The sequence below is a fragment of the Lissotriton helveticus genome, chromosome 1_1, assembly GCF_964261635.1.
Source record: "Lissotriton helveticus chromosome 1_1, aLisHel1.1, whole genome shotgun sequence".
Classification (NCBI taxonomy): Eukaryota; Metazoa; Chordata; class Amphibia; order Caudata; family Salamandridae; genus Lissotriton; species Lissotriton helveticus.
The window spans coordinates 97,128,237-97,155,590 of NC_136057.1; the positions used below are offsets into that span (position 1 = coordinate 97,128,237).

Consider the following 27,354-nt stretch of genomic DNA (forward strand, 5'->3'; position numbering starts at 1 on the left):
CTCTTCTAGCACAGAAGTCATAGCCCCCAGTTCTCCCTAGTCACACGTCATTGCCAGCTTGCGCGCACCACTAGGTCAGAGGTCCCGGCTCCTTAGGTAGCCCCCTCCATGTTTCCGCCCCATTTATGACATATTCTGTTACGTTCACATCACATGTCTATGTATACGCCCTGTACACGCCTCTTGTTACACTTACTTTCTGCCTTATCTTTCGCGACTGCTACAAACTCCGCCCACTGCTACGCCTACTGTATTTACTGCAATGTAATTTGTTTAGTATATATATGTTATGCACTGTTATTAAAGTTACCCCTTAGAGCTACTTGTCCCGATCCTGCCCCCGGCAGCTGCCATCCCATTCCCGTACAGGCTGTCCTGTTCCTGTCCTTTATGCCTGATTAAAGCCTGTCAAACTCAAGATACCTCGAATCCTGACTCTTATTTATTGAGCTATCTGTTTATTAATTATTCCGAAAAATAGAACAGGTATTTAATTATTTATTTACCATAGGCATTCTGTCGTTTTCTATGTATAGTGGCAGCTATTGTCGACTTCCACATCATTAGACAGCTTCTGCTTGTTAGGTCACGTGTATGGGATTTCCAGAGAGATGAGCACAGCATTGAAACGCAAAACTACAAATCCCATCCTATTGGAACGCGGAAGCGAAGACGCAGCCATATTTAAAACAGAAGCCAATGAGGTGCCGTCCTATGCATAATCTTCGCCCACCGCAATGACGTACACTGGCTCTAACTAATCGCTGCTATGAACGTCCTTCCTGCCGGGCAAGTGGCATATCTTGCGACCAATGGTTTGTCATCCTGTACGTGTAACTGCACCAATCAACATAGGAGGCAGACCATGGCTTTGGATGTAATTAAACCCAGGCGGTAGATTCCGGGTACAGTGGGGCCCTGACGCACAATGGTGTCCGGACCGTGGGACTGGCCGACTCAGCCGCGGCCTGGAAGCGGCACCAGTCATTGTGAGGAGGGAGTGGAGCTTCCGGACTTCAAGGTAAGCGCTACCAGGCAGCTCTTTTCAAAAGACGGAAGCCAATCACTCACTTCCGGCCGAAGACCGCCAATCAGAGATAGGGAGCGCTGGCACGTGAAGTAGGCCTCTCTACTGCGAAAGATATAATGGCAGGGGGAGTTCAAAGTATGGAAGTGCAGCCTTCAAGGAGGGCAGTGACCGCTCGGCATCTGTAGTGCTTGAGGCAGGGGTTCAAAGTATGGAAGGGCAGCTGCTGTGTGAGGACGCAGTGCTTGAGACAGGGGCTTATCCTCCATTTATTGCCGCATTATCACTGTACCTGTGCTTGGTTCTCTTTTGTAACCTGCACACGGCACTTTTCTCTTGTAACACACTGTTTGCTCCTCTTACATTTTGTTTGCTTTCGATACTTGCTCAAGTGCCACCATTGCCTACGTAACGTTTGTTCTTGTGTTTGAGTGTCCTCCATGTGTTGCAGTATTATACCTCTACTTGTACTTTGTTTTCTTTTGTAACCTGCACACATGTCTTTTTTCCCTCCTGTATTGCACCGTTTGCTCCTCTTGTATTTTGTTTACCCACAATTGTCACTTTTGCTTCATGTAACTTATCGTTTGCTTTTGTGTAACTTGTTCACTTGTAATTTTCTCCTCATAATCATTACTATTCCTATTGTGAAGCGCGTTGACACCTTCGGGTAAAGCCCGCGCTATAGAAAAACGCATAAAAAAAAAAAAAATTAATTAAAAAAAAAAAAAAAAGTGAAACACATTTTTCAGTTGTTTTGATTCAGTTGAGCAATCACACCCGATTTTTTTTTTTTTCAATGCGCAGGACTGGGGTATTATGTGCTCGCTGACATGGGGTTACCTGGTAACTAAACATACAAGGCAGTTTTTCCTGCCTCTGTAACATATTGTGATATTTTCTTTGAGCTTTACTGAACAACATGTGTCATTCTTCCACTATTAATGTTCAGTAAGTGCTCCTCTTTTTGCTGTAGTACTGACCGTTCCACATTCTAGTTTTTCTATTCGTATTTGCGGTTTCAAGTGTTTGCTTCAAAGGGGCAACACATGCCTTTACTGATATCCCCCGCGTACCAGATTTTAGATAAAAATGGCAGCTTGTCATTACAATATTGACAAGGTGGTAACCACAGAGGAAAGTGGAAATTATTTCACCTCAAAGGAGGGGGCAGTGAGTGTGGAGTTTCCATATCAAGGTGGATTAACACTGCTTTGGAAACACCATTTTGTTCATTTAACCTGTATTCAGACCATACTTGTGGCACAGCAGTGACGAAACTTGACATGGCACCTGTCAACTTTTAACCTATACACTTATGGTTTGGGAACATCTGTTCAGATTGCCATTTCTAAAATTGACATATATTGTGCTCCAGGTGGGATAACACTTTTGTTTAGGTCAGAGTAATCGTCACTGTAAGTTCTTTAGTGCTTCTTTTGTGCTCATTCCTGGAGAAACCATTATATATGGCAGAAGGTATACCCTACCATATATTTCTAAGGATAAGGCTGGTTCAAAAAAGTGGTGACCATATTAAGGAACAAGGCTGACGAGTTCTTTACACAGTCATGTAATCTCAGGAAGACTTGCAATGTATTTGTTAAGGCCACCTACGTGGTGTGTTATGGTGCAAAAAACATACCACGCCTAGGGTGGCCAATACTTTGAAACCACCCAGGGTATACTTTGGGTGTCCTCACTAGACTAAGCTGCTGTAATTACAACACAGTGGCGACATCGTTAAGATCAAGGAGACTGGCACTGATAAGTGTCTATTCTGCTTTCCTGAAGAGACTGACTTTACTTATAACATGTTTTCCATGTCCTATGTGCCCTTTTGCATACACAAACTAAACTAAGGAACCAAAATCTACGGAGGAATTTCTATGGTTTTATACCAGTGAAATATCCAACTAACTATAACGCCCCTGAAACCTATGTTTTTTTCAGTGAATTTCTAAGGTTTTTTAAATGCTAATTTCTATCTATAACGTGCCTGAAACCTATGTTTTTTTCAGTGAATATATATATGTGATCAAGGCTGCATGTCTGGCGGCCGAAACGCGTCATTTGGACACTTGATGCTTGAATGAATCATCATTTAACTTTCTAACTTTGCCTTTGGAGTCTGTTTCCTGGTGTTGCGCCTTTCTTTGGATGGTGGTACCCCTGGGATCTTGCTGTGGAATATATATAACAAGAAGTCGCTAGACTTCGAAACGCGTTGGGTTATTTTCTTGTGCCTAATAAACCCTTCTGCGCAATATTGGGGCTTCGACTCTGGTTCCTGTCCATATGGATTTCCAGGAGGTGATTTAATATATATATATATATATATATATATATCTGTGTGACATCATTTTGAGCTGCCTCTGAAGAGGGGTCTCGGACCCTGAAACGCGTCAGGCAAATTATTCAGTGAAGCAGAAAGGCATGCAAATGAAGAGAGGCCGGATGGTCTGGAGCACTGTGAGTGTTTTGGCGAATGCTCAGGGCATTTTGTGGTACGATATATATATATATATATATATATTTGTCACATGGTCTGCTACACTATCTGATACAGACTCCAGCACGCTCGGGGATGTTGTCATACATGTTTATTTGAGGCTACAAATCTGGTAGGTGATGCGTTTCAACAGCCTCCTTCTGTCGTTTTCAAACCATATATTCACTAAAAAAACAAAGGTTACAGGGACATTCTAGTTAGGATGCAGATGTGGCCTAACAGCTAGAGCGGTCGACCTTGAAGCGGGGGAACCGGGTTCATGTCTCATCAAGGGCACTCAACATCCTGTGATTCTGGGCAAATCACTTAATCCTTCTGTGCATAACAAAATGAATGTGTCCATCTGTAATGCAACTGGTGCTCATGTAAAGTGCTCTGATGCCTTCGGGTCGAGTTCACGCTATAGACCCCCCCCCCCTCCCCACAAATAGCATTAAAAATGTAGAAATTCACTGAAAAAAACAAAGGTTATAGGGATTAGGAAATTGCCAAATGACTATAACTTGTGCTCTAAGGTAACCATAACTCTCGTCCCAGTTTTTTAATCAATCATTTTACAACAAACGTTGCATTGATATTAATAATGCCATAGATGATGTCATGGGTGGTGTAATATGTGGGGTAATGAGCAGTGCATGGCGTGTTTTCACCTCCAATACTAATAATGTGCAGAATAAGAAACACTCCTTGCCATATTTGCAGTAACTGGGAGAGTAGATTTCACAATGATTCACAGAACATGAATCAAATGGCACAGAGTGGAGTGTCTTAGACAGTGGTCCCAGCCTAACTGGCCTCTGTGTCGAACACACAGAATCAAAGGCAGTTAAATTGAAACATGCCTTTAGTCCCGAGACCCCACAGCCTAATCCATCTTTTTACTTTGCATAGGGCATACTACTCTCCACAGAGGCTTTCCAAATTTTCCCCGGGGGGCCCAGTGGCTTGTTTACGGTGCGGTTTCAAAGAGGCCCCGGACTCACACATGTTCTTCGATTGTCCCCATCTAACACCTTTTTGGGACTCAATAAGCAGCAAGCTCTCGACCTCCTTGGGGTTTACAGTAGTGATCGACCTACGGCTTGTAATCTTTGGAATAGTGGATCAGACTCGTAGTCCTGCCAAGAATCTCCTGTTCTATTCCGTCTTGGCGGCTCGCAGAGGAATTTGTAAACGATGGAAAGAGCCTTCCGCTCCCACGCTCCACGACTGGTATACAGCACTCCTGCAGATTTCGAAACTAGATCTTGTCAGGGTAGGGAAACAAGATAGGAGAGCCTTCTGGCATTTACTTGACTGGTCCCATTGATTGAACTGGGTTTCCACCCCCCCAGGTTCCGATGATTACGTTGCCATGGTACAATCTCCCTGCTATGCCATCTTGCCACTTTCTCTCTTCCTGTCGGCATATTGGTCCCTTATAGCAATGGGGGCAACCAGCTATTGGCTAACATCTGCCAACTAGGTAACAAGGGCTTGGACTAGGGTGGAACCAGCCGTTGTTCGGAACTGGTTGCCACACACTATCCTGACTTCCCTACCAGTCTTGACTGAGGCAGCACGGCGGTACCTACCTATACCTCTCTCCCTGGTTCTCCGAACACCTGAGACTTTTAAGGCAGGGGTGTAGGAGCAGCGAGAGAAGTTGGAGGAAATCGTGGGATCCGAAGGATCGGGAGGTTCATAAGTCCGCTTTGCGGGAGTACAAACAGAGAGTGGTAATGGAAAAGCAGGAGTATTTCTCCAATCTTACAAGTTCCCTAACTTCATCTAGGGAACTTTTTAAAATTGCTGATTCACTATGCTCTCTTCAACTCCCTGATCCAGTGGTTAGTTCTCAGGATCTTTGTAATGACTTCTCGGACTTCTTTCACAGCAAAATTTCGGACATTCATATCTCTCTAGAAGCCCAATGCCACTCGCTGGATAAGGATGTCCCTCCTGCCATAGCCAGTCTGGATATTTTGGGTGAAGGCCCTTCTGAATTATTCACGCAATTTCCATCACTGTCTTTGGAAGGACTGAACCTCCTACTTGACAAGACCAAATCCTCCTCCCCAATGGATCCCCTACCGCTTAAAAAACTTAAAGAGTGTAGAACCAGCATTCTTCCGCCTATGCTGGAAGTCATGAATAGGGCCATTGTCCAGGGTTCTTTTCCACCAGTGTGGAAGAAGGCTATTGTGAAGCCTCTCCTTAAAAAACCGTCTTTGGATCCTGGCCTTCTTAAAAACTTCAGGCCTATCTCATTGCTCCCTGCCCCGGCAAAAATATTAGAAGCACACCTCAACACTCATCTTTCCACCTTTCTTGAGGCCTGTGATTACCTTGATAACACGCAGCACGGATTCAGAAAACATCACAGTACTGAATCCGCTCTCACTGTTGTGGTAGACAACATTCGCCGCACAGTAGATAGCGGCCAAACTACAGTACTGGTCCTATTGGAACTCACGGCCGCGTTCGATACCCTGTCTCCCGCCATCCTAACATCTCTGCTTAGGGAGGCAGGGTCACTGGGCCGGCCCTGAGTCTTCTTAACTCCTTTCTCCATGGCAGAGAACAGAGAGTAATGCTTGGAAATTTCCTCTCCCCTGCCAAGTCATTGCAATGTGGGGTGCCACAGGGGTCGGCCTTGAGTCCGACCCTGTTCAATATCTATGTGGCCCCCCTTGCTAGACTAGTAAGATCGCAGGGGATGGAGGTGGTGTCTTACGCAGACGACACCCAGATCATGGTATCGCTGACTCACTCCTCTGTCCGTACATCCGCCCTTAGCTTTAGGTCATGCATGCAGCATGTGGGAGATTGGATGATCATCAACTCCCTAAAGCTAAACGGCGACAAGACAGAGGTCTTGGTCTTCGGGAAAGACCAAGATGTTTGGTCGAGCGAGTGGTGGCCTTCATCTCTTGGCATCTGCCCCACTCCCTCCCAATCAGCCAGAAATCTCGGTGTTGTCTTTGACACCTCACTTTCTATGACGCTGCAAGTTAATAGGACCGTGGCCACGTGCTGGGGTGTTATTAGGATCCTAAATAGAATTCGTAATTATCTCACCCTCCGGGCGCGCAAACAGATCGCAGTCGCTCTTGTTGGCTCCAGGCTCGATTATTGTAACTCTTTGTATGTGGAGCTCAACAAGGGCCTCATTCATCGACTGCAAATCGTGCAGAATGCTGCAGCGCGCTTTGTTCTGGCCCTTCCTATGGCATCATCGGCCACGACTGCTAGGAGAGACCTTCACTGGCTTCCTGTCCAGTATAGAATCTCTTTTAAGATCCTATGTCTTACATACAGAGCACTTGCGGCTGGCCCCGATGACGCACTCGGTACCCTGCTCATCCGCTATGCTCCGACAAGATGTCTTCGATCGGCCGGGCTGCTGCAACTTGTTGTGCCCCGTGCCAGGCTTACCAGATGGGGAGCGAGAGCTTTTTCTGTCACCGCTCCTCAGCTCTGGAACTCTCTTCCAATTGAGATTAAAACCTTACCCTCAATTGATTTGTTTAAAAAGGCCCTTAAAACTTGGTGCTTCATTAGAGCCTACCAATGAGAGAATGCTGTTTGATCCGGCGAGCTGTATTATTTGAAGTAGGCGCCTTGACGCCCATTGGGCTAAGTTTGCGCAGGATAAGATACATTTCATTCATTCATTCATTCCCTTGTTCAAGTAGTTCAGCAGTTCGAAACCATGGTAGTAAATGAGGATACAATAAAAAAAGATCAAAAAAAATTCCTTCAGTAATTAAAAATGATTTTGCACAATTTACACCTACACTGGGAGTTCCTACAGGACAGAATCAGACACAATGACGGAGCCCGAGACGGGAGAAGGATTGCATGCTTGGTGCAGTCCTAGAGGTAGAACCAGAGTTTTTTTTTTTTTTGTATTCCTCATATACCAATGATGGGTATTCTAGATAGGGAATCTCCTCCTCTCCTCTTGGCTCCATGTTACGATGTACCAGCCTCAAGGATATAATCCCAAGATAAGAGAGGAGAGAGAGAAAACCCCTCTAGGCTTAGCTGTTTGCTTTGTCCACTCCATACCCTTTAAACTGGAAAGCCCTTGGTTAGGTTGGAGACCAAGCGCCAACAGTACCCAGGTGAAATCATCGGAATACTCTCATCTGTTCCGCCAAGCCACAAGGGCCGCCCTGATCTTATCATGGCTAGAGCTATTGCATGCTATATCAGACTCACTAGTATATATGATATATTTCAGACAGTCAGAAAAAGTAGGAGCAATTTCTGACTTCCAAGCCTTGCATATTTCCCGCCTAGCTAAGATCATTACATAAAAGATAAATTTGGTCCTCATATCATTAAGCTGATACTCTTCATCGAGACCAAAAAGAATCATCCTTGGGGTAATCACAAGATGTATACCCAAAACTTCTATTATAAGTTCTTCAATTTTAGACCAAAAGGGTAACAATCTTGGACACTCTACAAACATATGCAAATCATCTACGGCGGGGACTTTGCAGCGTGGGCAACAATATTCAAGGCTCGTAATCTTTACCAATTTTTTCGGGGATATATACGCTCTATACAGGGTGAACATATGGTTCCGTTTGAGAGGGGCCGATTTTACCACTGTATGTAGCAATTTAAAACAATCTCCCCATAGAACTGGTAAGTTATCACATTGTAGACCTTCTGCTCCTCCCCACAGCTTATTAAGTTCAAATTCTGTAACTCATTTAGGGCCTCATACCAGAAGGAGATCTCTTTTTTCCAGCTCCCCTTTCTCTTTACCAGGTCAAAATTAGGGTTAGCTGTTAAATCCCATGGTATGGTAGTCCACCAGCTAGATAACTGGTAATATTTGAACATGGTGAGAGTTCCACTAGTCAGCCTGAAGAGTGAGTCCCACCCCAATAGCTGTGAGTTATCAAGTAGATCCTGCCACTGCATAATACCAGCTGCTTTGAGGGGAAGTTATAATCGGTCTCTGAGGCATTCCGGTGTCCCTGGGGAATCCCATATAGGGGCCTGAGGTGTGTAATACGGGATTCCTAGCTTTTTTCTGACGAACACCCAATTCCTCAGAGCCGCACCTAGCACCTTTAATCTAAAATAAAATAATGTAAAGTAAAATCTAGGGTCCCCAAATTTAAATAAAAAGAATTTGTGCCCTAGAGGAATACCATGTTGTAGTGCCAGAAATAAACGGCCCAAACAAGATGTCAGCTTTATCAGCCATTAGTCTGAAATTTTTAAAATGAAAAGAATGGCAATAGTGAAGTATGTCTGGCATAGCAAGTCCGCCTGTTTTCAGTTTTCATCTCAGTTTTTTCGAAGAGATTCTGGGCGATTTTGAGTTCCAGATGAAAGATACATTCTTTCCCTGTAATTTGGCTATATCTTTTGGACTGAATGTCAAGGGTATTGAATTAAACAGGAAAGTAACCTTCGGCAAAATGACAATCTTTACCAGGTTTACTCTCCCGAAGATGTTTAGTGGCAGTCCGGACCAACGATGCAAGAGCCCACAGATGTCCTTGTAGACTCTATTCAAATTTACTTTAGATGTCTCAGAGATGTTCTGTACCAGGTGACCCTTTTGTGGAAGGAGAAGCCATCTAGCATCACTTTTAATTTGTGAAGGTGCTGCCCCATTCCACAGTCTCATGTACGGAAGCTCCAAACGTACTCCTCTTGGGAAAAGAAGTACAAGTTGTAGGCACTTTGATGAACTAATTAATAAGCTGTCAGCAAATATTCCTGTACAAATTGTGTCCATAATGAATGGCCACAAAATTATACTTAGTGAGACAAGCTCAGTGTTTTTAGAGCGTTACCTTCTTTGTAAAATGAATTGTAAAATTTACTGTACACGGGATGTTGTTGTCATTCAGAGCCCAAATGAAGACTTTATATTACATTCACAAGACTCAAGAGTTCATTTGTAACCAGTCTTCACAAGAGAGGATTTACCTCCAGATTTAAATTGCACAGAAAATTAAGAGGCCTGGAATTTTACAGGAAAAGAAACTGGATTGATTGACAGTGCAGAGCCAGTACAACCATGGTGAAACCAAATGAGGTGTATCAGCACACTCCTCGGTGCAATCTTACAAGAGCAATAGAGGAGGGAATTGTACCTGTCATTGATAAAATGATTGAGCAGGGCATTCTAAAAGGAGTGCTAGGGAGTCAATGCAATCATGGGAATTAAAAAAACAAGTGGGAAATGGAGGATAATACAGCACCGGAGAAAAAGTAATATTATTGTCCCAAGTTGATGTATTGCAGACCAGCACATAGACGCAAAAAAGATAAGGCTGAAATAAAATACTGCCTGGATCAGAGGGGAAAACTTGCCTTTCCCCGTAAAATAAATCCTACTCCTAGCTGGTGAGATTTTCGGTGGGAATCAAAGAGCTGCTAGAAAACCACATGACAAAAATGAGGCCTTGCTAGTTTTGGCATGTGGTCCTGCGAGTTGTGACACCTGATACTAATGTCTGTGAGCTCTGCCTTTTTCGAACATCTCAACTCCTTCTTAGGCAGTGAGGCTTTGGCGTTAGGGAGCACCCCATGTCCTACCTGATAACCACATGACAGAAGAAAGCACCCAAAAGCTGGATCCCTGATGTCCGTGCGAGTGGTGCAATCCTGGCGCCTCACACCCATCCTCCCAAGAAGTGTTGAGAACAAGGGTACGTCACAGGGCCTATTCTTATCTGTATGAGTACACTCTTTGGTAAATCCAACTCTGCGCCCAAAGACTTTACGAAGTATGCACACTTCGCCTACCCACAATAAGCGCCTCAGCATTCTGAGTAGAAAGCGCTGGGGCCCCTTGTGCTAAGGGCACATCTTATGATCTTTTAATCTTTCAATCCTGCCCCCAACCCCTTCTATTCAGGGGCTGAGGCGCCGCAAGACATTGTCAACATAGGGAGTGTAGCCTGTCTCATTGCAGGAAGGATCGCTATGAAACCCTTTAACTTAAAAAAAAAATATCCTTTAGAAACTTCAGAAACCTCACATTTTGACTCCAACGTTTTCTGAAATGTCAACAAACTGCACTTAAGGGGCAGTGGCAACAACAACCCCATGTGAGTCAATGAAAATAAACCTCAACAAAAGGTCACCCCCAAATAGGAATTCTCACCCCATGTTCACCAACCACTGTAAGCCTTACCCACACAAGAAGAAAGTGTCATCCCGCAAAAGATACTGTGTTCCGGACAGCAAGGAGAAAGCACAATCTGTGACATGGAAACAAACTCTAGCTCTAAGCCCATAACAACCACCGCACTCCAGTGCCAGCACCCCAGTGCCAGCACCCCATCACTTCTCTGTTGCTGTGCAGGATGTGTCTCTCCCTACCTCCATCTCCATAGAAGTCTTGGCTATTTACCAGAAAGGAGAGTAATACCTTCCACTAACAATCAAGCCCGTCTCTGTTGAGTCCATCTGTTCAGGTTACAGCGCCAGGATACCCGTATGGTGACAGTATGCGCTATATAAGAACGATAATACAATACAATGCAAGCCGAGCTCTCCAGAGATTGATGGGGGATGATTAGGACTCCCCCTCCTCGCAGCAGGGAGATGACACAAGCAGCAGCACAGATCTTTCAGCAAAAATCACATCGAGCAGCGGCAGCCTTAGTCCCAGGTTTCTGCCTGCACAGCGTCAGCTACACACCAACGGCCAGATGTAGGTAAATCTCATTTACCGATTCATAAATACCGAATCGGTATTTATGAATCTGTAAATGAGAAGTAGGTAAAAATTCGGTATTTTTTACCGAATCGGTATTTGCTATTGAATCCTATGGGCCTTGAAGCCCATAGGATTCAATAGCAAATACCGATTCGGTATTTACCGAATCGGTAAAAATACCGAATTGCTAAGGGGGACAGGGTGTCACTTCGACACCCTGTTGCACCCCTGTAACTGGCGTTTGCGCCATGTGGCACACATACATGACCTTAGGGCATGTCTGTGAGCCACATGGCACAGGTGTACATGCACAGATGTGCATGTACACAAGAATTCGTAATTTACCATGCAATTATATTGCATGGTAAATACCGAATTCTAAAGGCCCTGTAGCACTGTTAGAAGTGCTACCTACATCACAAAATACATTTCTGTATTTTTACCGAATGGTAATTTTACCGAATGGGTAAAATTTACAGAATTGGTAAATTTACTGATTCTGTAATTTTACCGATTCTGTAAAATTACCGATTCTGTAAAATTACTGAAAATATACGTTTTTCTAGCAGCTACATCTCCATAGCCCTTTACCGGTCGGAAACGGCCGAAAATCGGTATTTTCGGCCGTTTCCGACCGGTAAAGGGCTACCTACATCTGGCCCCAAGTGAGGTAAAGAAGGGACCTGCCCATTAACCCTGGAGCTGCACAGTCCACTCAAGTGCCGGCTGCCCCATTCTCTGGCTTTGTAGGGATATTGCAAGGTGGGGAGGGTAGACTCCAGGGAGGAGGGAGGGGGTGAAACCTTCTTTGTCTGGGAACTCTGAGGCATGTGATCCTAAATGAACTTTCGGATTGGCTGGGATGGACAGCAAGAGGTAGGGGGCTCCCACACACTGCCATCCCCTCTCAGTTGGAGGAGTAGCCTTTTCGCTTCTGGCTGAGGAGTTTACATCACTGTGCCCATCTGTCACTGAAAACTCCCACCCTGATAACGAACTAGAGTGTTTTTTTTTTTTTTTTTTTAAAAGACCTTTATTGCACATTCTTGTCAGGACACAGCTTAAGGCCTACAACCTCTGGGGCCGGCCGCGAGCACTCAGGTGTTAAATGTACAATGCAAAAAATTACACAGCCGTTTAGCCGGCATCCCTGGGGCCCGGCGGCAAATATACATAGTGTGCTTAAAGGAGCTGTCATCATTGTCTAAAGTTACTAAGGTCTGCTTTTTTAAACTGTAAAACCAAACTGTTCAAGAAAACAAGGGCACAGCTGTAGAACAATACGGAGCTATCTCAGAGGGTAAAGAGACGTAGCTCCTCAATTACGTTATCCGCGACATTAGGGATGCACTCCCGAACCATTCCCGTCACCTCCCTCTCCCGGTACGGTCTGGAGGTCTCCAGAGCCGCGTGACTCAATGCCACCCACAGCCATAGTACAGTTTTAATCGTCAATCTGACACACACTCATCTGCGTCCTCCCTCGGTGGTTCACAAATGTTTCCCCTATACTTGTTCCACGCCCCCCAGATCAGTCCCCATTTCTTGGGGCAACCCCTCTGGACAAACACTGCCTTCTCAGCCACCATCGCATCATCCATATCGCTGCACCATTCTCTCAGTGTGGGTAACACAGGTGAACCCCACAGTTTGGCCACATTGCGCTTCGCGACCATCAGACCCAACATCACCCAATCCTGCTGTCTATGGGTCAAGTCCGTTGCCTCCCATATGTTCAGTAAGCAGCAGCGCGGGTCGGGCAGCAGGGAGGTAGCTACCGTCTGAGAGATAGTTCGCATCACCGCTGTCCAATATCCTGCCAACCTCCCGCAATCCCAGATGGTGTGATAGAACGTCCCCCTTTCTCCGCATCCACGGAGACAGTAATCGTGTTCAGCCTTCCCTATCCTGTGCAGGACCGTCCTGGTATAGTATGTACGGTGCAATATTTTCAGCTGTACCAGTTTAAGCCTGGAGGGAATCGCTGACTCGCGCGGTGACGAGAGAGCCTCCTGCCACTCCGAGTCGTCTAGGTCCCCTATATCCGCCACCCAAGTGGAACGCAGTTTGGACAACATGTCGGTGAGATTATTAACTAGTATGTGTAAGAGGTGGCGAACTAGAGTGGTTTTGAGAGGCACATGCACCTGAGCTGTGGGCCAAGGGGCCGTGCACTGCAATAAATGCAAAAAAAGTCCTATTCACAAAAATAGATATGGTGCAAGTATATTTCTCTGAAAAAGTAACCATGTTTATGACTACTGTAAGTATTTAAAATCTTTAATATGGCCTTACACCTCCAAAGGCCTAACCAGGGAGCGGTCCTTTAATGACCGGTATAGCCTGCTGCGGAGGACTATAGGTCCATTACATCATTTGACTAAGGAGGGCAGAATGTGTTAATTAATGAAACAAAGGGGACCGAGACCGAGGGGGTTGAGATACCCCTGCGACTCCGAACCTTTGCTTGACAGCTGTAGATGTGAATGTTCAACAGTTAGGAGCTGCATGCATTGCCACGGCGGTTAATTATTGAAAATTTTTTTTTTTTGCAGAGTTTTATATAGCGCGAACTAGACCCGAACCGAATCAGGTATCAGAACGCTTTACATATTTTCTAGTTACGTAACATTTTTTTTTTACGTTTCCAGTTACTTTCATTTTAGGCACGGGGAGATTAAGTGATTTGCCCAGAATCACAGGAGGTTTTGGCGTCTTTACCGAGACTCGAACCCAGATCCCCAGGTCCGAGGTCGAGCGCCCTAGCCGTTAGGCCAACTCCTCTCCCCAACATTAACAGCAGTAGCTATGAAAGGGGCTGGCGTCCACACCTTGTTCTCCCTGGGCTCGGCTAAACTTATTTTTGTTGTTCAGGTGAGCTAGGGAGATGCAGGAGCTGAGCAGTAATCCCCCCCCCCCCCGTTCCGAGACGCCAATGACACTGCGAGCTACGGGAAGAAGGAGGAAGGCTCCTGGGGCCGACTGCACAGGCACTATCTTTTGCTTTTCTCTGCCCAATCCATATATTTTGGAGAGACATGGGAAAGAGAGAGGCTGTGTATTAAGACATTGTAATGTTGAGAGCAGCGGGCCTATATCAGGCTTTAGAGGCTGCTGCTGCCCCTTGTGTTCAATGGAGATCTCAACATTCCAATGTTCTAAGCTTTTTCCTGCGAAGGTTTGAGTCCAAATTCCAGCTCTTGAGTCGCCGTCCTTTGGGACTTTCAAGACACCGACCCTCCACATTATCCCTTTAGATAATTTATAAATAAAAAGCGTCAACACATTGATGCCTTGTTTAAAAAAAATGTTTCTAAGACTACGTATGAGTATAAATCCAACAAAGGAGGGCACCCGTTCTTGGATCAAACAGTGGCCGGATTCTAATTGTAGATTCTGTGGATGGCCTCAGGAAACTCTTGTACATAGTTGATTAATCTTAGACCTTATTTTCTGATGAGTGGTGTGAGATCTGCACGTCAGGCATTAATCATGTCATGATCCGGTGAATCGGTTCCACTACTATGTCAACTGGTAAAAAGGTTGAAAAAGGTTTAATATAGGGCAGATTCCCTCTAATTCTATGTCCTTGTAGCAATTAATTTTAACGGTTTTTAAATTTCATTAATTAAATATGTTTGCTACAATGGTATTAATTTGAAATGTAATAACAGCCGGTTTACCATCGCAGCCAACTGATGCACTTTTTGCACATTAGCACTTTTGAAAGGATGGGAAATGAATGCTTATTGGTTGATAATATTCCTTTGTGATATTCATGAAAATAGTATGCAAAGCACTCCGTCCCTTTAAAATGTATTTATGGCATTGTGTTTGTATTATGTGAAAAGAAGATCTCTTGTTTTACATGTAAATATGTTTAATTTTGGTGAATTAAGATGCTGTGTTTTATTTTGGTGAATTACCATGTTGTGATTGAAAGGATTTTAATTAATCAAGCAATAAAGACTATATATACTCACATTGATGCCTTGTTGCCTGTTTCTTCTTTCTCTTTTCACTCTCTCTATCTCGGTTTATGTCTCTCCAACTTCAGTATTTGACTCCCTCCTTACACTATTCTTGTTGCTATCAGACTTCCGATGACAACCTGATGGAACATGTTGGGTGCCTAGTGCAGGTCAGGTTCCTTATCAGGTCAGGATGCACTGGGCTGTGAGCACTTGCCTCCTGTTCCTCTACAATTGGTGCATTTCTCTCCTCCTCTACACCACGTGATACTATCCTCCCTATGTCTGTTCTTTCTGCCCCTCTTCTCTCTGGATCTGACTTCCACCTCTTTACGTCCTCCCATCATGACCATTTTCTGTCTTCTTTGCCACTTTAGGGGTCATTACTGGGTACTTATGGTGAGAGTGAAAGATAGTCTATTTTTTCTCTCGTTCCTCTGTTTGTTTTGTGTTTTTTCTTTTCTTGCCCTTTTTGGTTTCCTTTAAGGTTGTGATGTTTTTCCTTTGTCAGGTGTTGCAGTGCCTGGGCCCTGTCGGAGGAGTGTGATGAGTTTCAGGCCACAAAGTAAGTCCTTATCATCCCCACAATTTGAAATGGTGAATTCCACTGAGCTAACTGGACACAGCCTCAGTCTATGGTGGCATTTGAAGCAGTGATTACAACAGGCCAATTCCCTTGTTCAATTAAATTGCCCTTTCATAGATCACTGGAAAAAAATAATAAATGAACACTTCCAGTTTGCAGTGTTTCAATTTCAGTTTATTGTTTATTGTTATTAGTAAATAAAAACTGTCACAATACAAGTTAGATACATATAAAAAAATTATAATCCATTTTCATTAAAACATTGATAAATATTGGTGCAACACAAAATAATATCATGGATTTGTTAAAATAGAACGTTATTAAAATGCATTCAATTCATAATTGTTGGGACACTTCACCAGATTATTAGTGTAGAGTATGCATCGGTAAGAAGAGACAGAAATTCGGTAGTTCTAGATATCGTCATCCTGCTATTGTTTTATCATCATATCGATGTCTTATAATCTTGCGTCTGGACAGGATCCTTGTGTTGTTGAATACTACTTACAATCCTGTTTTACTGCTTTATCATGAGATTGTAAAAACTTCAGAAGTTTACAATTTAGCTGGGGATCTGTGGAGTCCAGACTTCTCATAATGACTGTTCTACACGTACGAATCACTCGCTCGTTAAATAAGCGCTTTAAAGTACTCGACATGCATTGTTCAGTTTGGGACATATACAGACCAAATGCACAAAGTCCTCGCCTGGGGCATCACATAGTCTGCGCATTTTTGATTCTTTATATCTCCAAGACGGTAGATCACCTAGTCGCATGGCCAATAGTTTTTTCTTAAGATGCACCAGATAGATTAGCTGAAGGTAAGTTGCCGGTAGCAATGGGCTCGCCGTGAAAATATACTTGTATCATCAACTAACGAATTAAATTTTGCCGCTTTATTCATGGCCTGACAAAACGTAGGATGCGACACGTTCAAGTCCCACAAATCACCCGCATTGGTTAGTTGTAAAGATGAGAACAGATATTTATTGTAATTTGAATTGTCATCGTTGGACACGGCTTCCCATAACGCGCTGACTAGAGGGCTAGATTGATTATTTTGTGCATGGTTTTAATGAACTGGTACCTTCTTGCTATGTTTGGCTGTGTTAGTCCAAATTCCAAACGAATTTGGGCTGGGGAGGCATTACAGGGCAAATGAAATACCTGTTTGTATGTTTTGATTTGTAATCTGTCTAACATTTTGGAATCCCTACCATGCATCACCATACTTGCATAGGTTAGAGAGGGAAGCAATTTTGCTTTAATTACAGAGAGAAGTGGTTGGTAGGAGGGACCTCTAGTTTTTTTGGGAGCAAGCTGTATGCGTGTATTAAAGCATTGTTCTTCCTAACCACATACTGCTGATGGGCATGAAAGTTACATTTTTTTTATCAAAATTAAAACCCAATTACTTATAGGTACTGACTTCTTCTATGGTTACATTATCCAGCTTGATCTTTAAAGAGACACAGAGATTGTTCCCAATAAGCATGGATTTTGTTTTAGCCATGTTTATTTCTAATTTGTTAAGTTTTGTATACGCCGCTGTTTCTTTGATCAATCCTTGAAGTCCGATTTCTCGATGACTCAGCAGCACAATGTCATCAGTGTATGCTAGATGGGATATCGTCAGTGGACGTAACCTTGGAGCATGTGAGTTAACTAGATCCAGGTGGGTAGTCAAATCTGCCATAAATAGGTTAAACAGATGTGGAGCTAGCACACACCCTTCCTTAAGACCCCTTGCGTTTGGTATTTTCCTTGATAGTTTGGTCCTGTCCCCTACCTTGATTTGAATCCTTGTTTCAGTATATAATGATTCAATTGCTCTTAAAAAAAATTCTTGTATTCCCAACGTCTTAATTTAGCCCATAGGAGGGGTCGATCCACCCGATCAAAAGCATCTTTCAGATCTATAAAGCAGAGTTGTAATTTTTTCTTTAGGCGTTTGCTTTTTTCCGCAATTATTGCTACTGTTAACATATTAATTGAGCTACCATACCCTTTCCGGAAGCCTGTTTGATGGGGTGGAATCAGATTCTTAGCATTTGACCACTCTATTAGATCTTCCAATATTATTGATGCATAATAGTTTGCTTCGGAGTCAATAAGGGCTATTAATCTGTAATTAGATGGTTTCTTTTTGTCTGCACCCTTAAAGATGGGGTTTATTATAGATCCCCTCCAACCATCTGGAGTCATACCTGTATTTTCCAGCTCTTTAAATAGTGGCATTATTGGATTGGCCCAATATTTTGGGTCCAATTTAAATATGGCCTGTGGGATGCCAGTTGGTCCTGGGGCACTGTCACTTCTTCCTGATTTAATAACATTTTCCACTCTCGTAAGCGTACACGATGTATCATCTAAAGTGGGTACGAGCTCATGATATGGCAATATTTAATCCCGATTTCTAACCCACGTTCCGTAGTTTTCTTAATTTTGTTGTTTTTATTTACTTTCAGCTGTTCTTCGTCAATAAAGTTTTTTAGGTCTCGCCTGTCAATGCGCATGCGCATTGAGCGTGCGAGACTATAGGGGCTTAAACAGACTTGAACCAACTTGCGATTCGGTGGCGATTCCTTGCAGTGCCCGTCAAATTTAATGTCAATGCGCAAGCGCATTGACATTAAAAGCGCGTGCACATGAAAGCGACAAGGCTCCTTCCCACGGCTATCGCCACCCCCCAGCCACCAGCACCTCCCCTCGCTCTCCCCGCACACAGCCAGGCTCGCATTTCTCCTCCCCCTCCTCAGCCGCCAGCACCTCCCCTCTCTCTCCCTGCACACAGCCATGCTCACATTTCGACAAGGCTCCCTCCCACGGCTATCACCACCCCCAGCACCTCCCCTCGCTCTCCCCGCACACAGCCAGGCTCCCATTTCTCCTCCCCCTCCCCAGCCGCCAGCACCTCCCCTCTCTCTCCCTGCACACAACCATGCTCACATTTCTCCTCCCCCTCTCCAGCCGCCAGCACCTCCCTTCTCTCTCCCTGCAGTTTCACGGCCGTGTCTCTTCTTAAACCCGCAACTCCACGACTCCAAGCGCCACCGCCTCAGCCTGCACAACTCGAGATAACAGACTATTTAAAAAAATAAATCGCCAGCCTTCGCCATCTGTTCCCCAGCCCCCAGCCGCCAACACCTCCCCCCGTACACAGCCAGGCTCGCATTTCTCCTCCCCCCTCCCCAGCCGCCAGCACCTCCCCTCTCTCTCCCTGCACAACCACTACCAACAGAGCAAAGCTATTAAAGTGAACAGGCATCCCACCCCCACCCCCTCCCTCTCCAGCGCGCGCCGCGCTCTCCCTCTGTTGCCACACGCATTACACTTAGTAGGCAGACCACCCCCTCCTCCCTATGCTCGCTCGAGTTGCAGGCAGCCCACCTCCTCCTTCTCCATACTGAGTGGATTTCAGTGACGATTGTTTTATCACTCAGAGTTGTTTTGTTCAAATTTCCACTGAAATTTAAGCAAATCACCAGCTATGGACAGCTATGGACACCAAAAACAAAAAAAAACACCCATGTTCTATCTCCACCAATCTTAATGGTGGCGCTTTACTAAATTACAACTTCGCTAAGTGTAGAACATACTCATAGCAGAACAAAAACAACACTATTCTGACCAATGGTGCTGCAAAATACATACAATGTTACAGACTCACAAAACAAACAGAACACTAACGGCAATCACTTATAATAACAAACAAATAATCACTGATGAAAGCAAATCCACTCATGCAATGGAAAATTGAGCACATAATGAGTGCAAGAGGCAGGCAGCAGCAGGCCCATCACAATACTTTTGATTGAAAAAAAATCCATCTGTTTCGAGAAAAACAAAATGATTTGCTGTGATACGGCGAGCAGCGCTGTGTGTTGAGAACATCCACAAAACCTGAGCTCTCCCTTACATCTTCGAAAGTAAACTTTGCAAAAACTGACCAAGCATTGACGTCCTCTATTGACTCTGTTACAAAAGCTGGGGATTTGATATGCATACAGGAGCAGACTGGAGGAACCAAATATCACTCCGGACAGCAAGTGCAATGCTTGACATATGAGTGCAGCCTTTATATGATTGTATTCGTAGCACTGTGGGGTCATTGTGTGGAAGTATAAGCACCCACCATACAAGTCCAAAGCTACAACAACTCAGCATTAAAACAAAAAGCGTTTGCATTATTGCACTTGCTGCTGCCGTCATCCAGAGGCTGGAATCCACGCACAAGCCCTGGAGTAAGGCCCAGAGTTAGCGTATTCTCCAGCATGTACAACCTTGAGATGTACCTCTTACAGTAGTTGAATGATACAGCAAGTCCACACACCCACGCACACGCACTCTCTCTCACCCACCCACGCACACGCACTCTCACTCTCACTCACCCGCACACGCACTCTCTCTCACACGCCCTCGCACACTCTCTCACGCACACGCACACTCTCAAACGCCCACGCACACTCTCTCTCACACGCCCACGCACACTCTCTCTCACATGCCCACAAACCACCACCACCCACACACCACAACCGCCCACACACCACAGCCGCCCACACACCACAGCCGCAGCCGCCCACACACCACAGCCGCCCACACACCACAGTTTGGGGTCCAGCATACGACTGTCAGGAATCCGCTTCAAAACATGTATGTTTGCTATAGACATGGGCAGGAAGAAAAGCAGATGAGGCAACAAGTACTATCAAAAAGGTTTTTATGGTCAGAAAGAGGGAGGAAAGTCGTCATCGTTTACAAGAAGTGTGCAGCCAAAAAAAATCAAAACACCAATGTTCTATCTCCACCAATCTTAATGGTGGCGCTTTACTAAATTACAACTTCGCTAAGTGTAGAACATACTCATAGCAGAACAAAAACAACACTATTCTGACCGATGGTGCCGCAAAATACATACACATACAACACTCACCCTCACTCACCAACACCTATCACACACTCTCACACCCCCTTACCCTCACCCCCTCATCCTCACACACCCTCACAACACTCACACCCTCACTCATACTACAACCGTCACCCTCAATCACCCTCACACACCAGCACACACCCTCACACCCCCGGACCCTCACATCCACTCACCCTCACACCGTCCAAGTCCACCCTCCAACTACACCCTATAACTACAATACCACCCTACAACTCTACCCTCCAACTACAACTCCACACATAAATAGCGTTAGGCAACATTTATTTTAATAAGTAATAATCGTATTACACACTTGTAGCTATTCAAATATAAAAACTTAATGCATCGCGAGGACAGTGCAGCAATTAATACACAAAAGTGCAGAAAGAGATTGTAAAATAAATCATTTTTTTAACAAAAAACATAAATGCACACAAAATAGGGAAACATCTGAATACACTGCAAATAACACAACAATTTAAAAGTGGACAAAGCCATCTAAAGGACACAAATTCACAACAGAAAGCACTTACTAAAGTAAGGGAAAATAAACCATTAAACAATGCCGGAAAAAACCAAAACACAAACAAAGTGCGTAATCACAAAAGCACGAGACTTCACAGCCTAATTGCAATTCTTCCAAAACTACAATAAAGTATTCCACTCAAAGTAACCAAAAAATTCTAAACAATTAATAAAGGTGGCTTCATACGTATACTTGACCATTAATTAACATACATAGTACCTTAAAGTCATTCAAATGGTATTGAAAACATAACATTTCTTTTTGATAAAAAAATACAGGTTTTGAAAAGTATAAGCTTACACTCTGTGTGTATTGCTTTAAAATGTTATAGTACTTACAAAAACATACATAAGGAATTGGTGCTTAAAAGCCGCAAAAACATGTAGGTTTCAAATATATACAGCAAATATAGCTTTTACGTACCAGTACAATTAATAGAAATATTTAAAGGTGGGCGAAATTCAGAAAGTATACGGAAAACAAAACAACAAAGAAAACATAAATACAATTTAATCAACACCAAAACACAAGGAACAATAAAAAAAGTACAGTCTAAATAACACATTGTCAACTAAACAAATATAGCAACATGTAGAAAGAGTACATCCCAAAACGTTTTCTTTATAACATACCTTACATAAAAGTAAGCAAAAATACATTAACTAAGGGAAATTAGAAACATTCCATAAAAGTACAATAGGTACATACACAAGCCAAGTACGATCGCAAAGTTAATCCTTAAAAAAACATTACAAAACTTAATAAATAAATATATATATATATAGTAAAGAAACACTAGGTAAACAACACAAAAAAATGATTAGATTGACAACTTACCTGTCAAACGACGCGGCTACAACGCGGGAAGCACGACACGCCTTAGACATACGCCGGTTCCTGAAGATCTGGAAGTTTCCCAATTAACGTGACGCAATTGCAACGCTACGTAGGAAAACGTTGCAATTTGATTGGACGGAATACACGTCAATCAAAATCCAAGGTAAATCGGCAAAATAAACTAGAACGCTAACCTAAATAACATAGGTAGCGTTATGGCACAGGGTAGGGACCGCAATTTTTACGCACAAACAAAAAAAAAAGGGAAAAGGGACTAATTCTAGGACTATGGAAAATTCCGTAATCAAAATGCAAACACATACAAACTCACACTGCCACACACACACAAGCTCACAACAACACACACACATACAACACACTTACAGTCACCTCCACACACTCACCCTCACACCCTCACTCACCCTCACACAATTACCATCACACCCCATCTCTCACCATCACACCATCACCCTCACACCCCATCACCCTCACACCCCATCACCCTCACACCCCATCACCCTCACACCCCATCACCCTCACACACCACTCACCCTCACACACCATCACTCACACAATAACCATCACACAACCACTTACTCTCACCCAATTACCCTCACACACCATCACTCACCATCACCCCATCACCCTCACCCACACACCTCACTCAATGCCACAGCATCACTCAACACCACAGCACCACTCAACACCACAGAAGCACTCAACGCAACAGAACCACTCAATGCCACAGCATCACTCAGCACCACAAAATCACTCAGCACCACAAAATGCCACAACACACCACAACGCCACTGCACCACTCAACGCCACAGCACCACTCAATGCACAGCATCCATCAACGCCTAAAAAAAAAACAGCGTCACTCAACGTCAAAGTGTCACTCAGCGCAACAGCATCACTCAGCGCCACAGCGTCATATAACGCTATAGCATCACTCTACGCCACAGCAACACTCTGCACCACAGCATCACTCAGCAGCACAGCATCACTCAGCACCACAGCATCACTCAGCACCACAGCATCACTCAGCACCACAGCATCACTCAGCGCCAACACAGCATCAATAGTTCAAATATGTTTTGCCAATGTTACAAAAAATATTCAAAATGTCAAACTAAATCTTAAAAATGCACTTCTGTTCTTGGATTTTCGCCACTATAAAATAAACAAAATCTTCACTAAATATATTTAATAAAGTTTAAGCTAATAGCAATATAAAATAACATGCATTTTTTTACGTATTAATTATTATTTTTTTTTAAAAGCCATTGATTTTTTTTATATCAATACATAAAAGTCACGTACATACTAAACATGCTGCTTTACAAATGCTAGAGGTGTCACATTTACAAAAATTATATCTATTGCCTTTGTAAGGAAGAAAGCTATTAATTTAGCTATTTACAAAAAAAAACACACATAAAATAAAAATAAATAAAAATAACACCTATAGCTCTAACTTTCCTACTGCGAGACCTATTGCATTTCCAATGCTTGTTTAGATACGCAACCCAATCTTCCTCTGTAACATTCGATGATGCTATTACTTTGTGAGTCTTGTTTAAATTATTTATTGTTTTCCAAAATGCTTTGACATTTGATTGTTTGCAATTGTAAACCAACTTTGCCCAGAACTCATCTGTTGTTTTTCTTTTTTCTTACAAACGTTTTTCTTAAATTCCTTCTTAAGTTGTTTTAACTTGCCCCATTCATCTGGTTGGTTTCCTTGTTTTTTTACCTTCCTTATTTCTCTTCTCAGGCCCTTTTTTTGCTCTTTGATTTTCTGTAATGATGGGTGAATATAGATTTTGGTCCGTCTCAATGTTGAATTTGATTTCGGTTTCGTTACTTAAATCACAAATTTGATCCAGGCATTTAATACGGTGGAAGATAACAATATACTATCCTCCAGTATTGTTTTGGCTTTGCCTGCGAATTCCGGAAGTCGATTAGATGACCAATTCACTAGTTTGTGGGTAGTTACTGTACTTCCCTCATCGATTGTTGGAACAGACTGGAATCTGTCCAGATGTATGTTTATTGCTATTTGCTGAATTGAATGATCGCTATCCGTTGTGCACTTAATTTTAAACATGCTTAGTTTGTGGTAAATAAATTATTTACACTATCATAATTTCTATAAATATCAAAAAGGGTCAAGCATAAATGAGGAGCAGAGTCCGTGGTGTTAGAGTCAATGGGCTTTATTTCATTAACTCGAGTTAAGGGAGACCTCCAGCACCTAGCAGGCACAGGAGGGTTCTGAGCTTTATTCATAGAGTACAATATTTATACATTCTTTGCATACATAGGGAGGAGCCCTCCAAGCAGAAGAAGCAAAAAGATATGAGCATGTAGGCGTTGACTGTAATGAGTCATAGGTGGGTGCATAGAGGGGGTCGCAAGGTCAGCTGAAACTCGCACTGCCTGTTTGCGTAACTTTATCAGGTCTTTCCACGAGGGCTGTTTCCTTTCTGTTGGTCAGGGAGGGCCCTGGGTGTCAGAGTGACTAGCATGTCTGGTCTTATCTCTAGCTCGGGGCAGCATGCAGATTGCTCTCATCTGTAGAAGTGTTGCTGATTCATACTAGCAAGTTGGTTTGGCCCTTCCTGTCCACCCCTTGTGTAACGGTCTTGGAGGTTTCCCTTGACATGGGCCCCACTTATCTCTGAGAGCCAACAGCAAAACTGGGCCTTGTCTCTGCAAAGGGGCTTCTACTCGCCCCCTGCTCGGGCCGGAATGCAAAACTGGGCCTTATCTCTGCAGATGGGCTTCTGCTCGCCTCCTTCTCGAGGCCGGAATGCAGCTTTATCAAGTCAACCCTTGTTTGACACTGTTAAGACACCCCGGGCTGGGCCTTTTCTCCGTGACTGCCCAGCAAAAAATATCTAACGTGCTGCAGGGAAATGCAACGTGTGTCTTTTCAGGGCCTGGCATGGAGAGGCCTGGTGACAGAGAAATAAGGCCTCTGAATGTGAAGTAATGCAGGGGTTTTTATTCAACATGGCAGATGGTGAGAGGGTAGCGCGTGGGGGCACAAATACATATAAATATGTAATTTTCTTCAAGTTGTTGGATTAGTGGCAAGGAAAGAATAGTATAGTCAATGACAGACCCCAAAGTTGGTCCATAATGTGTTAAACTTGGTGGATTATCATCCAGTGTTCTCCCGTTGATTACTCTCAAACCTAAATGTTCTAGAGTGGTGACCAATTCCTTACCTACTTTATTAGGTTTCCTCCATTGATGGGCCGTTTGATGATTTAACCGACCAAATTTCATTTTTTACTGTTAGCTGGTCGTCTTCGTCTGGTGTAAAAATAAGATGGGTATTGAAATCTCCTGTTATGGCTATTTCCCAATTCGGGGAATTATATCTTACTTTGGATATTTCATGTATTAACTTTTTGAATATTATTGATTTATCTTGGACGTTTGGATGAGCGTATATGTTGAAGAAAATTAAAGAGATTATCCAGTGATTGCTGCCAAAATTGAGTCTTATTATTTGTATATTATTTGAAGTTGTCGACATTTGTTCTGTTTCTACCTTAATGTTGTTTGATATGTAGACCGATGGACTGCCCTTTGGTCTTCCGAAGCGGTTCGTTTTTACGGCATTCACCTGGTGTAATGTAAATCCCGGCAATTGAATTGAACCTGTCAGCCAGGTTTCTTGCAGTGCTATGATGTCACATAGAGCCCAGATTTCCATTAGAGTCCTATCGGTAAGCTTGGTTATTGCACCTGCAATATTCCAGGAAAATATATTTAGGTTCTCAGATTGCAGGGCACATGTTGGTTCGGTAACTGGTCATTTCATATTTACGTTTTTTGATATTAGCGGTGACCAATGCCTATAGTTATGCCTTCTTTCAATTGGAGTTACTCTTTCTGTATCCATGGGTCCTCGAGCATTATGCAAAATCGAATATACAGAAGAATGGGTTCTATTCGTATTATCCCAATGTGCCAATGGAGAGGGGTAATGCAGTGGTGTACATTTTAATTAATGTTATGCCCCATGATTCGGACTGCTCTTTGGCATCAAGAATTTGATTTGCTATTTTTTCTGACTTCCCTGATGTTGCAGTTATCTCTGTCAGTTGATTATGTGTGTTTGGCAGAAACTTCACCGATATTAAGTCTGTTATTTCGATAAAACGTAATGTTCGCACCTCCCCTAGCAGCTTCAAAAGGTTTCCCCTATTTAAGATATCTTGCTTGCCTCTTGACATGTATAGGGGCATTATGTGATTTGCCACCGGTCGCTGGAATCCTTTGTTTCTGTTGGTAAAATCTCTTCAGACAATACTTAATTTATATGATCCTGCATTGGAGTTTTATATTTTATTTGGCCTGTACAATTAGAAGAATTCTTTCTTAATGTTATCATCATTGGGGAGCAGTGTACTGCTTCGTGTACAATGAGGCTCATACTCTGTGTTACTTGCTAATGGGGGACATGTGATCACAATTGTTTTGTCCACCCTAGAAGTTATTATATCAATTCTATATGCTCTAAACTGGTGAATACACCGACTATCAGTTACAACCACTCATGAAGGACCTACCATCATTTATTCGGGACACTAAGGATATTCTCCTTAAATTAAACAACATCCCATGGAACAATGACTGTCTACTAGCCACAATTGATGTGGTTAGCCTGCACACCTCAATTCGTCACGATGATGGATTGGAGGCAGTTCATAAATCATTGGCTACTAAATCAGTTCATTTCTTAGAGTCTAATGAGATGATCCTTGAGATGCTTCACTTTTGTCTCACAAACAATGTGTTCACATTTAATTCCAAACACTTAATACAGACCCAAGGCAGTGCAATGGGAGCTAAATTCGCTCCTCCATATGCCTGCATTCTCATAGGGCTTGTTGAAAAATACTGGCTATGGGACGATAAGTTCACAGAGTATACCACCCACATAACCTACTGGGGTAGATACAGTGACGATATTTTATGCATCTGGCAGGGAACAGAATCCATGCTGAAAGAGTTACTACACAAGATCAACACAAACAGATGGAATATTCAAACAACCAATAACATCTCAGCTAGCCTAATAGATTTCTTAGACCTAACCATATATGTGGAAGACAACAAATTGCAAACCAGGACCTTTCGCAAACCTACATCAGCAAAATCCATTCTGGCAGATAGCTGGCACCCACATAAAACCATCGGCAATATTCCTAAAGGGGAATATCAACGCATGAGAAGAAATTGCAGCAAACTAG

At 43.3% G+C, this 27,354-nt stretch overlaps 1 long non-coding RNA gene across 1 annotated transcript in view; it reads left to right on the forward strand.

Moving 5' to 3' along the window:
• The first annotated feature begins 860 nt into the window (after positions 1-860).
• Positions 861-27,354, forward strand: part of LOC144756408 (uncharacterized) — a 60,787-nt gene continuing 34,293 nt past the window's right edge. The window contains exons 1-2 of the long non-coding RNA XR_013595149.1: positions 861-1,021; positions 15,709-15,762. This is a non-coding gene — a long non-coding RNA (uncharacterized LOC144756408). The remainder of the gene's footprint in view (positions 1,022-15,708; positions 15,763-27,354) is intronic.